This window comes from Camelina sativa, chromosome 9 (genome assembly GCF_030686135.1).
Source record: "Camelina sativa cultivar CO46 ecotype springtype chromosome 9, ASM3068613v1".
NCBI classification, from domain to species: Eukaryota; Viridiplantae; Streptophyta; class Magnoliopsida; order Brassicales; family Brassicaceae; genus Camelina; species Camelina sativa.
In genome coordinates, this window is record NC_141888.1 from 20,468,528 (window position 1) to 20,483,335 (window position 14,808).

The following is a 14,808-nucleotide window of genomic DNA, read 5'->3' on the forward strand; positions in this document are numbered from 1 at the left end:
GTTTATAAAAATATTATGTATAATGATATGATTTAGAAATATAGTTTGAATAATTTTTATTTATGAAATTATAACTAAAAAATAATGTATAGAAAAAGTATTAAAATAAGATTTATGAGAATATAATATAATATATAAAAATATGAATTTAAAATATGATGTTAATTTTTTAAATATGATTTAGAAAAACTAAAATGTGTAAAATATGCTTTAAATATATGAGTTTAAAAATATGATTCATAATATGATTTATAAAAAATATATTAATAAAAATATGACTGAAAAAACAAAACTTCAAACAAATCTGTTGTCACAATATTTACATTTCTTATCTAATAAATCTGGTATCAAACACCAAAATTTTGGAAGTAAATAAAAAAACTGTCATAGCGTAAAAAAAAAACCTGCCATAACATATGGTATTCACATAGGCTATTTTAGCAATTTTTTAAAAATGTTATAAATCTGTTATCAAACGACATGTTTTTGGTTAAACTAAAAAATCTGTCTTAACTTAAAACAAATTTGTTATCACTAGAGCTCAACTTAGTAATTATTTTTCTGTAAAAAAATATGTCATGTTACGAAAAACTTTTAATAAAGAAAATAAATCTGAAAAAACTGTGCAAAATAAATCTCCCAGACATTTTACAAATCTGGCATATATTGTGAAAGTCTGTAATGTCTTTATAAATAAGTCTATCGTGAAAAATAAATCTGTCATCAATTATAAACCTGTCATCCAAAATAAGTCTGTCATAAAAAATCTGTCATACAAAAATAAATCGTTTGTGCAAAAACAAATCAGTCATACACAAATAAATCTGTCACAACTAGTCCAACAGACTTTTGAAAATATTATTATTTTCTTAAAAAAGTTCTGGGAGGGTAAATATGACCTTTTCCTAATAAAGAAAAAAAAGTATTTTAGGAAAAAAAAATAACTTATCTAACCCTCACATTTTATGAGTTAGTTTAGTAATTAACCTCTTAATCGGGTCAATCTAATCTGAAGATATCTTTTAGCCTATACAGTATAAATATCTTCTAAGTTCTCAAACAGAAAAATGGTTCTATCCGTAAAAAAAAAATTATATTGGTCTTATTGGAGTATTACTTCTTGTTGACTCATCATATGAAAGATTTAATACTATGATTACAAAAAGAGAGATCAACTCCATATGCACCAAAAGAAAAGAACTTTATTTACTCTGTTTTGAGGTTCTAAAACCAAAAGCTGAAATTTCAACATTAGATTTTTTTTTGGTCTCACCAAATTTTTATCAATTATCAACCTCGAAATATATCATATACGCTGAAACAATTGAAATTATCCGCGGACAACACAGCTGATTTTCGTTCTCATAAGTTGCATTGAAAATTATGACCATACATAACAAAAGCATAAGAGTCATGTAATATACGGTTGACAAAATTTAAGTAGAAGAAACTGGAATTAATTGGTTTTGCACACACTTAATTCTTCTGTGTTTGTTAAAACACAGATGCTTAGTTTAGCCTTAGCTCATGAACAGTCTCCATACCAGAAGCCATGTGTTGTCAAAGCAACAAGCCGTCACAGTGAAACACTTAAGATATCCTCACTTGATCAAGTAAATCTACCTGCTTTATTGCTGGGTCAACCAAGTCTTCGCCGTCGTCTTCGTTTTGGATTCCGTTGATACTGAATCTCACAGAACAAACTCTATAATCCATCATCATGTACAAGCTACATGGCAATCAAAGACGAAAACATCAGATACAACTAAAATTGATAGACTGGGACTTTTACAAGGCAGTTAAATCATTACAAGGGAGCTACCTTATTGAGGTGGATGACAAATGAATATATATACATCAATGAATAGCAAATCACTTGGGTTAAATGTCTACAAATACTCTCTATTGTCCTATATCAATCATCTCACACTCTTTTGCTATTCCTATAGATTGTTCATAGTGAAAAACTAAAATGAGCAAGTCCTATGATTAAATTCCATTTTGATACCAGTCTGCCTGGTTCTCGGCTTCCATATGACTTCAAAGCAAGCCTTCTCAGCAATTTGTTCTTCATCGTTCCAGCTTTAGGTCCATACCTAGAACTTTGGTATCCCCTGAAATAAAAACGAGAAGCATAACCCATTCGAAACTTCCATGAATCCCATTCGAAAAGGAGTAGAACAGGTCTTCTGAAACTTGTATAAACCGTTACTCCACGTTGTGACTTCCCAATGTTATGGCATATTCACTCCTACACATGTTTCTTTTTCCGCTCCTTACTTACACAAAACATGATCCACTGTACCTTGCAAGACTATCCTCAAAAGATAGAGATAGCAACAATATTCCAGAAGTCACTAAAGCAAAACAAAACCCTTAAATCATGGGAAGATACTGCAACTTGCCGTACATGCATGAACCTTAAACGAGACCACTATTTCAACCCTGGACAGTTGGAATTTTGGAGACGAGTATTTTGTCATAGATCAACCGCACCTTTTGAAGTTGATGATGGTCGAAGCTTTCAGGACTAAAGGTAATGCAAAGAAAGCGAGAGCCAAAGCCAAGAAAGATCGAGTGCAAGTAGAGGGTCTCTTGAAAAACTTACAAATTTGATCATATAATAAAATCATAACTTCTTGTATAATTTACTTTAGTAGTAATGAATAATGTACATATGTTTTGTATAAACCGCAGTTTGTGTCTCATATCGAGAGGTGTTTAATCAGATAGGCCAATTTGTATCTTTTAAGCTTGCTCCTCTTATCTACCGTATGTATCTTAGATAATTGAAATCAATAGCTACTCTGAGTAACTCTCAAGTTCTTCCCATTCTCCCGCAAGAACCTTTTCCTCGAGATACTTTATACTGAAAACATAACCGGTCTCTCTCTCCCGAGCCTAAAATCCATGGAAATTGAAATAAAACATCAAATCTTTGTTCCTAGCATACAATTTATGTGGGTCAAATAAAAAAATCATCAATCTTGAACATACCTGTGCATAGTCTCTGTTAGTTTCTCCTCCTCGAGAAATTGGAGGATGATGAACACAAAATCACGTCTCAAATCTGACATTTCTGGAGCTTGTGAGATTCGGAATTAAGAAATCGAGAGAGAGCGAGAGAGATTTGGGTTTTGCGAGAAGAGTTTACACAAAGAGAGAGAGCGAGAGAGAAAGAGAGAGATTTAGATTCCTAGGGTTTCGCGAGAAAGTTTAGAGAGAGAGGTTTGGATTGTTTGAGTTGTCTCGCGAGAAGATTTTAGAGAGATGGACACTTTCAGAAGACGAGAGAGAGTGGAGGGAACTGCCTTCTATCCCAAGGTTTCTTGCTCTTCTTCTTTTATGTCTAACCAAAAAAAAAAACAAAAAATTTAACTATCTTGCTCCATATGTGACGTGACTGTGACGAGTTCTTTAACGAATTGAAATATTTCGGAAAATAAACTAAACAAAAGATTGTTTACTCAAGTTTTTTTTTTCTTGCAGTCGTTGAAAATAATAATTTAATTCTCGTAAGTTAAAAGCCCATAAAATTTGTATAAACACGAAGTATAGAATCGTAAGACTTTTTTCTTGAAAATGTATTATGATGCATGCATTACGAGACAGAGAAATTGATGCGTAATTTGATGCGTAATTTGGGCCTTCCATATTATACAATTGATGTTTGTATTAACAATTGTATGATTTTCTGGAAAGAAGACGAAAAGGAAGAGATATGTCTATTTTGTGGTTCACCAAGATGGAAGCCTAAGGAGGACCGACGGAGAACAAGAGTACCATATAGTCGTATGTGGTATCTACCTATTGCTGATAGGTTGAAGAGAATGTATCAGAGCCAAAAGACTGCAGCGGCAATGAGATGGCATGCAGAGCACCAATCAAAAGAAGGAGAAATGAATCATCCTTCTAATGCGGTGGAGTGGAGATATTTCCAAGAGCTTAACCCTCAGTTTGCGGAAGAACCCCGTAACGTCTACCTTGGATTATGTACCGATGGGTTCAATCCCTTTGGCATGTCTCGTAATCATTCACAGTGGCCTGTGATCTTGACTCCATATAATTTACCCCCTAGTATGTGCATGAATACGGAGTACTTATTTCTTACAATTCTGAATTCTGGGCCAAATCATCTACGAGCTAGCCTCGATATCTTCCTACAACCTCTTATTAAGGAGTTAAAAGAGTTGTGGTCTACTGGAGTCGATGCATACGATGTGTCTTTGAATCAAAACTTCAATCTAAAAGCAATGCTGATGTGGACGATAAGCGACTTTTCATCGTATAGCATGTTATCGGGATGGACCACCCAGGGTAAATTGTCTTGTCCAATTTGAATGGAAAGTACAAAGTCATTTTATCTACCCAAAGGAAGGAAGACATGTTGGTTTGATTGTCACTGGAGATTCCTGCCTCATGGTCATCAATTAAGGAAGAACAAAAAAGATTTCCTGAAGGGAAGAGACGCTTCTAACGACTATCCACCGCAGTCTTTAACTGGTGAGCAAGTTTATTACGAGCGTTTGAAAGGTGTAAATCCACCAAAAAACAGGGAAGTCGGTGGTAACGGTCATGAAAAGAAGATGCCAGGCTATGGAAAGGAACATAATTGGCACAAAGAAAGCATATTATGGTCGCTACCTTATTGGAAGGACCTCAATCTCCGACATAATATTGATGTGATGCATACCGAGAAGAATTTTGTGGACAACATCTTGTATACTCTTATGAGTGTACAGGGTAAATCTAAAGATAACATCATGTCAAGATTGGACATAGAACAATTTTGTTCTCGACCACACTTACATATTGATAGGAAGGGTAAAGCTCCATTCCCAGCATATACATTGACAAAGGAAGCCAAAACAAGTTTATTGGAATGTGTCAAGCATGCGGTGAAATTTCCAGATGGTTATTCGTCAGACTTGGCTAGTTGTGTTGATCTGATCAATGGCAAGTTTTCAGGAATGAAGAGTCATGATTGCCATGTTTTTATGGAGCGACGTCTTCCATTTATCTTCGCAGAACTCCTAGACCGGAACGTTCACCTTGCATTATCAGGTATTACAAATTACCTATTTAATTAAATAAGTACTATATATTTTTAAATATAATTTCCTAAGACATGAAATTTTCAGGGATTTGAGCATTTTTCAGGGATTTATGCTCAAGAACTTTGCAAAAAAGTCGCGTTCAAATTCTTAAACATAACATTGTTTTGATCTTATGCAACTTAGAGAATATATTTCAACCATCATTTGTTTGATGTGATGGAGCACCTGCCTATACATCTCCCATATGAAGCAGAATTGGGAGGCCCTGTCCAATATAGGTGGATGTATCCTTTTGAAAGATATGCAGCTGGATCAATCGTTGAGTCATATATCAACGACAAGATTGCTTACTTCTCTGAGCACTACTTTTCCGATCATATACAAACAAAATCAAGGTATAATTAAATGAAATTATAATTTATACTTAATTTGAATTACTTATAATTATCTTATTTGATTAGGTTAACAAGATTCTATGAAGGTGAAGTCCCAATATATCATGTCCCTGGAGTCCCTAACGTTTCTCAGAGAGTCGGAGTGTCAACCCCAAATAAACGGCCGCACAGTCTACCCAGTCAGTACAACTTCACGTCGGCGGTCCAATCTCCTCCTCCGTTACAGACGCCTCCAGTACAACGACAGTCATCGGCGGCCCAGATCCGAAACTATCCACCGCCTCAACAGCTTTTTCAGAACTCCTACACTCACCCACCGCAGCCTCAAGTGAACCCGACTCCTTCTGAAGAAGTCCACTACGATCCGTCGCATCCTCCGCCTACTCTAGTTGACCCTCCGCCTTCTCCAGCTGAAGTCTCTCAGACTCGCAGTCATCGTTCGCATCCTCCGCCTACTCTAGTTGACCCTCCGCCTTCTCCAGCTGAAGTCTCTCAGACTCGTAGTCATCGTTCGCATCCGTCGTCTTAAGGCAACAATTTCCAAGCTGATTATCCTCCGGTGTTGCCGGAACTCCAGGAGGACACATTGCGGGCTCTAAATGCACTGCTTGTAGTGTCAAACAGACATGAGTTCACCACCGTCCTCTCTCCCATTCCCCTACCAAAGACCGAATGGTATGGTTAGGTCTCGTCTCATTTCATATTAGTGTTTAGGTCTTGTTTATGTCTTGTTTAGGTCTCATTGGGTTTGGTTTTGTTTAGGACTTGCTTAGGTCTCATTGTTTAGGTCTCGATTGGTCTTGGTTATGAAGTGTTTGGTCTCTGATGTGATTACAAACTCTTTGAATAATGGTTTTGGTTTTGTTTAGGTCTTGCTTAGGTCTCATTGTTTAGGTCACGATTGGTCTTGGTTATGAAGTGTTTGGTCTCTGATGCGATTACAAACTCTTTGAAGCTATGGTGTATCGTTTCTTAGACTTAGCAGCAAGTCTTCTTAGTTTAGTTGATATCATAGACTTAGCATTAACTTTGATTATTGATTTGCTTTAGCCTTTGGTTATTTTATTTTGAGTGTCTCTGATGGTTGACTTTGGTTTTATTGTTTCATGTGTATGGAGGTTTGATCGTGACATTGGATCTAAGCTTGTTCGGAAGATTACTAGAATTCTTTTAAACAAATTCGAAGGTCCTTTCTACAGCTGGACATGTGTTCCTAGGGATAAACAAGAAAGATACTTCATTGAGTTTGCGGTTAAGTGTTCTGTCCTCTAGCCTTCATATATAGCTTTAAGCTTCCTATACTGCTTTACTCTTCATATATAGTTTTATTAACTTGTGCTTCTTTTTGTAGAAAACCCACATTTGGGATCCTTTGATAACTGGGGCTGTTCAAGCTAACTTCGAGACCATCTGTCAAAATCGGCTCAAAGACATGGTTAGCACCGTGAGAACTACTAGACGCCAACCTAAATGGATTGGAACTACTCTATGGACAACAATGACAAAATACAGGGACACTGAAGAAGCACAACTAAGGAGCAAAACATATTCTGATGCCCGTATGTCTGACCGTAATGGCCTCGGTCCTCATGTCCACCTCTCAGGACCAAAGTCGTATCGACAGCTTCAAGACGAAATGTTGAGCCAATTCTGTTGTTACACATTCACCAGTTTTATTTTTGACCTAGCTGTTACATTAAAAATTTACTTGTCTGTTTCTTAACATTGCAGGAAGAGGAATTGGGAAGAGAAGTACGTATTGGTAAGGTTTTCATCAAGGCACATACAAAGCCTGATGGGACATATGTTGATCGGAAGGCAGAGAAGATAGCAGGAACATATGAGAAGAATGTGGAAGAGAGGTTGTCTCAGCTCGAGGAAGATCCTTCTGCCATCTCAGATGGTTATTCACGGCCCGGGAGCTAACAACTGAAGAACATACAGAAATCTTTCTTCAGGTTACGTTTTATTTTGACAATACAGAAATATTATCTTGGAGTTTGATTTGTCATCCTCTAATATCTTATTTTCTCTTACTTTGCAGTCCACTGAGAAGGATTCAAGAGGAAAACCTTTTGGAGTTGGAAGCCTCATTGACTGCATTGTCAATGGCAAGCAGAAGCAAGTAGGAGACACTTCTACCTTTGTGGCTATGCAAGATCAGTTGAAGGAAGCTCAACGGAAGATAGAGGAGCAGGCTGCTCATATGTTGAGGCATGATGCAGAAATGTTGAGGCGTGATGCACAAATTGCTCAACAATCCAAAATTATTGCTGGGCAGGAGAAGAAGATTGACGAGTTGGACTTGGTGGGGAAGTTTCTGCGGGAATGTGATCCACGGTTCAAGCAGTTCTTGACAACCCATTCATCTAAAGAGACAACCACGACAGAGCCTCTTCAAGAAGAAGATCCAACTTTAACTCCATAGGTTACTCTATGTGTTACCTACTACTAAGTAACTCTTTTTGGATGCTACTAAGTAACTCTTTTTGGATGAACTCAAGTACGACACAATGTGTTGTACTTTGTGTTTTGGAAACTATGATAACTTTTAATTACAATGTATTTTGGCATAAATATTATGTGTTGCTTTAGGTTTTCAATTTAGAATCATTTTTTGGTTTGGTTGACAGGGTTAAAAAGAAAAAAGAGAAATTAAAATATTCTATATCCAGATTCAGAAAACATTAGTCGCCAAATAGTCAATTTTAACAATATAGCTAAAAACTAAAGTGACTATATAGTGACTATTACATATATTAGTCACTATATAGTCACCAAAAGTTATACGACTATCTACCGACCAAATTAACAATCCATTTGTTCAGTTTTCTTAATCACAGAAGAGTCGCAAACTAGACACTAAAAACAACGATTAACTGATGACTACTATGAATATAGTCGTAACTTAGTCGCAAAGGAGTCGCAATAATTTACGACTAAATGATGACTACTGTGTGACAACATGTATATAGTCGTCAATTAGTCGCAAAATTGCGACTAAATTTACGACTACAACAAATAGCGACTCTCGATTCACAACTGTACGAAATAGTCGCTAATTAGTCGTAACTCTTGATTTAGCGACTACTAAGTGACTAATAGCGTAGTCGCAAAATGGGTGTTTTCTTGTAGTGGGTGGACATAGCAAGAGAAACAAAAGAGAGAGTGTTTTAGCAATTCTTTTCCTTTTTCTTCACCATGGGTCCGACATGCTCGATTTCTTCTTCTTCTTTCTATCGATCAAATTCAATACTCAAAAACCTAATACACTCTTTTTGTCTCCACGACGTCACGCTATCTCTATAACTCTCGATTGATTCCTCGCCACGATAAGGTACAACTTCTTCTATTAACTCTTAGCGTCACAGACTCTTTTGTGGTTTCGTTTACGAAAGTATTATTCTGTTGTGCCAATTTGAAAACCTAATATGTTTTTGCTCGATTAAAAACCTACCTTGGATGTCATAAAACCTAATTTGTCAAACTAAGTCTATAGAATTTGGGGGTTCAATTTTAGAGATTATGTCATAAAAATAAATGCCTATCTTGGATGTTAGATGTTGGATGTTGTACTCCTGTGAGCATCTTTTAGTTATGACTCGACCAATTTTTTGTTCCTTGCTAACATTGCTTTGTTTTCGATATTTGTATTGAAAATATATATGTGAGCTTCTGTTGTTCGATATAATGCTTCAATGAGAGTTATGTTTCTGATGATAGTTGGTTTATGAGAAGGAAACTACAAAGATGCTAAAGATATAGAATTTGAGGGAATTGGCCTACGAAGAGAGGAGTGAAGGTCGCTGCCAAGAACACGACGGTTTGACCTTGATTTTTTTTATCTTCTAATTAATACTAAGTTTTCGAACATTCAATTATTAACGTTAAGAAAGAATATTTGTTGGATCAATCCCTTGAAGTACTCTGTGAAAAAATGTGTTTCTTTTAAAATGTTGAGCCTTTTCTTGTCTTCCTCTATGTGGCTTAAGGGTTTGCTTAAATTCAGAGTTCTAATGGTGTTTTTTTGTGTGTACGTGCTTTAAGGTGGAGTTTTGTTATTAGCCTAAGTTACAACAAAAGAAGAAAACAAAAAGCTGCGGAATGAATGTGTTTCTGTACTGCTCTAAAGTCCGTTGATGTCTACCTCAAGCTTCTCATCAAGGAGACCAAAAGGCTGGTTCTAATCTTTTTATGATTTTATTTTTCTGTTTGTTGGCTGAATTGTTTATTGAGATCTGGTCATTTTTGTGATAGATTTGGAAGCTTTACCGTTTTTGGGTGAGGTTGCAGGTAAGCTCATGGCAGTTGGTGAGCTTTCAAGAGATAGAAGATGGTGTTATATAGTGGTTGAGGTTGCAGGTAATTTTATGTTTCGTTATTAAAACTGATATAAGTTTTTATAGAATTTTGAGTCATGTGTTACTTTTTCTCCACCATGTTCATTCTGGCTTGAGCAGTTCATTAAAAAAAATCTAGGTTATTTACTGGAACACAAACTCTTTCATTGATTATTCTCGATTTATTGATTCAATACCACTCTTGATTTTGATAGTGAATGTCCTTATGATATTTCATTTCCTCATTAGCAGTAGATATGTTGTGCCCTTACTTATTGAACAGATGGAAGTTAGACTTCAGGACGACATGCATATCAAGTTTAAGTACAATAAAAGCAAGTAACATAAATTAATTTTTTGGCTAGAGTAATAAACAAAATCGAAAACAACAAGTAATTTCACTATGGTATTACCTAAAAGATGTCATCCTTGGAATCTTTTTATCTTTTGGTGAAAATCAAGATACGGACAGCGAGAATCAACGGGAGCATGAGCTAATACTCACGCTGAGACAGATTCACTAGCATATTTGAGTTAGCGGATTATGCCCCATTATATGTTTTGGTCGGTTTGGTCTGTTTTGAATTGAACCGATTAAGTAGTTAGGTTTGAAATGATTTGTTTTTTTTTTTTTCTTTTGAAATGTTTGGTTCGGTTCACATAAAATATATTGTAACCAAAGTGAAACCATTTTTTTTTTCTTGTAATCTTAGTTTATATACGATGACTTTGGTACATAATATTTCGCTTTTATAAACTTTGGTTTAGACAAATAATTGCCCTACAATCATATAAGACATGGTGTTCCCTCAAAATGCCACTTGATGCCAAACAACTTCTTCAAAAATGCTAGGCACACATTGGTTTGATGTCAAAATGCCACTTGATACCAAACAGTTTCTTCAAAAATGCTTGGCACACATTTATTTGATGTAATAATGATTTCAAACAATTTGATTTATTACATATTATATTTCTACTATATGAAACAATTATCCAAAAAATATCTTGCAACAAAGCACAAAACTAAACATGCATACTGTCATATGATCCATCATGTTAATCAGAAAAAAAAAAAAAAAAAATTCTATCACTTTGAAAGATCTGAGTAACGAGAAAAAGAAGCTTCATAGTTTAACAAAACAAATCAATTTTGTAATCAGGTTATTTACTGGCTCGGTTTGTTGTTTCTACCAAAACTCCATAGTTCTTTATATATATATATATATTTTTTAACTAAAAAAATGTATTCTTTGGAACTCCCACGTTTATTATGCAAAAGAAAAATAAAAATGGTCTTGTCTAAAAAAAAAGGTTTATGCAAAAAATAATTCTTGTCCGCTTAATTCTTTCTTTTTTTATCTTAAAACAATTGACCTCTTAACCAAAAATAATACGGGAAAGAAACCATCCTTTTCCACATAGGGAACTACGTATTTCCCACATATGGAACTACGTATTGCATGCGCATAAAGAAAATGATTCGATCGATCAGCAAGAAATTATTAACGAACCCGACTGTGAATTTAATTTTTTTGTCTTTAAAGGTTAATTTATATTCGACTTGTAATCGAATATATGCGTGATCATAATATACTCCATAAATAGAGTTCATCGACCGAACATCATATATGTTATTATTCTCACAAAGCCATATATAGTCCCTATAAGACCATAACTTTATAAGATAAAACTTGAAGAATATAAGAACACCTTTTTTATTAATTTAGAAAACTCTCTCAAAAACTAAATCTTTCTTTCTCTCAAGTCTCATGGAACACTTCTCCATAGACTCATATATTTATATGTTTCATCTTTTCTTAAACCTATTAGGATTAACATATTACAACTTGACTTTAGAAACTTTTCCTTTTCCTATTCTATCTCTTAAGGCAACTTCCTAGGAGATAGCTTGTTCTACAAGTTGGAATTATCCAACAGTCTCTCCCTTAATTCCAACATGAACTTTGGGAAGCTTGATCTCTTCAACTCCAAGTAAACTCCTCATTTCCTTGAATTTAATCCGTCCTAGAGGCTTCGTGAGTATGTCTGCTTTCTGCTCCTCTCCTGGCACATGATCAACTTCGATTTGATCATTCTCTACACACTCCCGAATGAAATGATATTTGGCGAGCATGTGTTTTGTTTTCCCGTGAAAAACTGGGTTCTTGGTTAGAGCTATGGCTGATTCATTATCGATTCTAAGCAGGATCTTCTCTCCTCTCACGCTTAGTATCTCACTCAACAACTCCTTAAGCCATATTGCTTGTTTTGCAGCCTCCGTAGCAGCCATGAACTCTGCCTCGCATGATGACAACGCAACAGTCGGCTGTTTCTGTGTTGTCCAAGTGATAGGCGATGAACCGTAGTAAAAGACATGACCCGTGGTGCTCCTCCCATCGTCAATGTCAATTTTGTGACTACTGTCACTGTACCATGTGACCTTCCTTGATCCATCCCTCTTAAAGAACAACCCGTAGCTCATAGTTCCTTTCAAATACGTTAGAACATGCTTGATTGCTTGCCCATGTGGCACTCTCGGACTCTGCATATAGCGACTAAGCACCCCAACTGCAAAGGACAAATCCGGTCTTGTGTGAAGAAGATATCGCAAACATCCAATGGTCCTTCTGTACTTAGTCGCATCAATCTCTGTTTCTTTCTGTGCCTTCGACAAACTCAGTCCCGGCTCCATCGATTCATGAGTTGAATTGCAGGAACCCATCCCTGCATCAATAAGAATCCCTTGAGCGTATGCTTCTTGCTTGATTCTTATTCCATCCTCTCCTTGGAAAACTTCGATGCCAAGATAATAAGTTAGTTTCCACAAATCCGACATTTCAAACCTCCTTGACATGTCTTCCTTGAAACGTTTAATGATACTGAGTGACGTCCCTGTCACAAACAGATCATCAACATAGATAGCCACAATCAAAAACTCCTTATCCTCTTTCTTGCGATAGATTGTTGGTTCCTTCACACACTTCTTGAAGTTCATCTCTTTAAGAACTTGATCAAGTTTCAAATTCCAAGCTCTTGGTGCTTGACGCAGTCCGTACAAAGCTTTATGAAGCTTATATACTCGATCCTCTTCTCCCTTCTTCTCGAACCCCTCAGATTGAGTAACATAGACCAATTCTTTTAGTTCACCATTGAGAAAAGCTGTCTTCACGTCTAAATGATGAATCTCCCAACCTCTTGTTGCCGCGAGTGCTATCAGAAGCCGTATAGTCTCGATTCTTGCCACTGGAGCAAAGACCTCATCGAAATCAATACCTTGTTGCTGCACATACCCCTTTGCAACTAACCTCGCTTTATATTTATTCACCGAACCATCAGCCTTCCTCTTGAGTTTGTAAACCCACCTAACTCCTATAGGTTTGATACCAACCGGTTTATCCACAAGCTCCCAAGTATTATTCTTAATAATCGAATCTAGTTCAATTCTCATAGCATCGACCCACTCTTTTATCTTTCCAGCTTCAAGATAATTCTCTGGTTCTCCATCGATTGTTAAGAACAGCTTGCAACTCTCTGCTTCTGCGAACAAGACATAATCATTGAGATGGCGTGGTTTTGTTACCACACGACCAGACCTGGTCACCAAGGGTTGTACTACTACAACTTGTGGTTGTACTACTGCAACTTGTGGTTGAACTACTGCAACTTGTGGTTAAACTTGGTTCTCGACAATCGCATCACCCTCATTGTCTTCTTCTTCCTCTTGATTACCATGATTAGCATATTGGTCTGCATTTTGCTGGTCGTTTTCTTGACCATTGTCATGTCCACCACCATCTTCTATAAAACCTTCTTTGAAGAGTTTAAATGCTCCTGGTTCACCTTCTGACTCCACTGCCGCAGATGACCAGTCCCAAGCCTTATTTTCATCAAAAATCACATCTCTACTAACAATTACCTTCTTAGCAATCGTATCATAGAGTCTATACGCCTTAGAGCCAGGTTCTGTGCCGAGATTGATCACTTTCCTTGATCTATCATCCAGCTTTTTCAACTGTGGTCCATTGACCTTTGCATACGCAACACAACCGAATACTCTTAAGTGTTCAATGTTCGGTTTCTTGGACATGAAACACTCATATGGAGTCTGACCATTCAAAGCTTTTGTGGGAAATCGATTGATGAGATACCTTGAGTGGCGAACAGCTTCTCCCCACATATTATTCGGAATCAACATTCCCTTCATCAAGCTTCTTGTCATCTCCATCAAGGTACGGTTTCTTCTCTCTACTACACCGTTTTGCTTTGGTGTATACGGTGTAGTCAAGTGTCTAGTAATACCATTCTCCTCGCATAACCGATTGAACTCACCTGAAGTGAACTATCCTCCTCTATCGGTTCAAAAATTCTTAATAGCCAACCCACTATGTTTTTCAACAAAGTCTTTAGATATTTTAAAATGTTCAAAGGCTTCGCTCTTTTCTCTAAGCAACATTGTCCACATAAACCTAGAGAAATCGTCAATTAGCACAAAAACGTAGCGGTTGTTGGCCGGTGTTTGTGGTGAAATAGGACCACACAAGTCTCCGTGAACCAACTCCAAAGGTTGCAATGCACGAAAACAGGTTTTACTTGGGAAAGAACCTCTTGTTTGTTTCCCTACTAGACACACATCACACACATCCTTCTCATGAATCATGTGTGGCATTCCTACAACCATATTCTTCATGACTGCAAAATTTACATGCCCCAGCCGAGCATGCCACCGCCATGTAGCTTCATTACTGTCGATCTGCAGACACATTGGCAAACTAATCTCCATTGGAGTCTTGCACAAATGATTTGATGATCTAGTAACTCTGACAAGCAGCCTTCCACATGGGTCTAGAAGTGTCAGAAAATCCTTTTTCATATTCACCTCACACCCTCCTTCTGTAGCTTGTCCTAAACTCAATATGTTGTGCTTGAGTTCGGGTATGTAGTAAATTTCTTTGAGTGCTCTAATCTCGCCTGTTTTGCAAACAAAGTTAATGGTTCCTTTCCCAACAATATCAA

General features: G+C 36.6%; 1 long non-coding RNA gene and 1 pseudogene across 1 annotated transcript; both read left to right on the top strand.

The window, feature by feature from the left end:
• The first annotated feature begins 6,884 nt into the window (after positions 1-6,884).
• On the top strand, positions 6,885-7,880 carry LOC147938395 (uncharacterized; annotated as a pseudogene).
• Positions 7,881-8,933: 1,053 nt separating this feature from the next.
• Positions 8,934-10,495, top strand: LOC147938396 (uncharacterized). The gene is made up of 2 exons (XR_015567165.1): positions 8,934-9,275; positions 9,500-10,495. It is a non-coding gene; the product is annotated as an uncharacterized LOC147938396 (long non-coding RNA).
• The last annotated feature ends 4,313 nt before the right edge of the window (positions 10,496-14,808 follow it).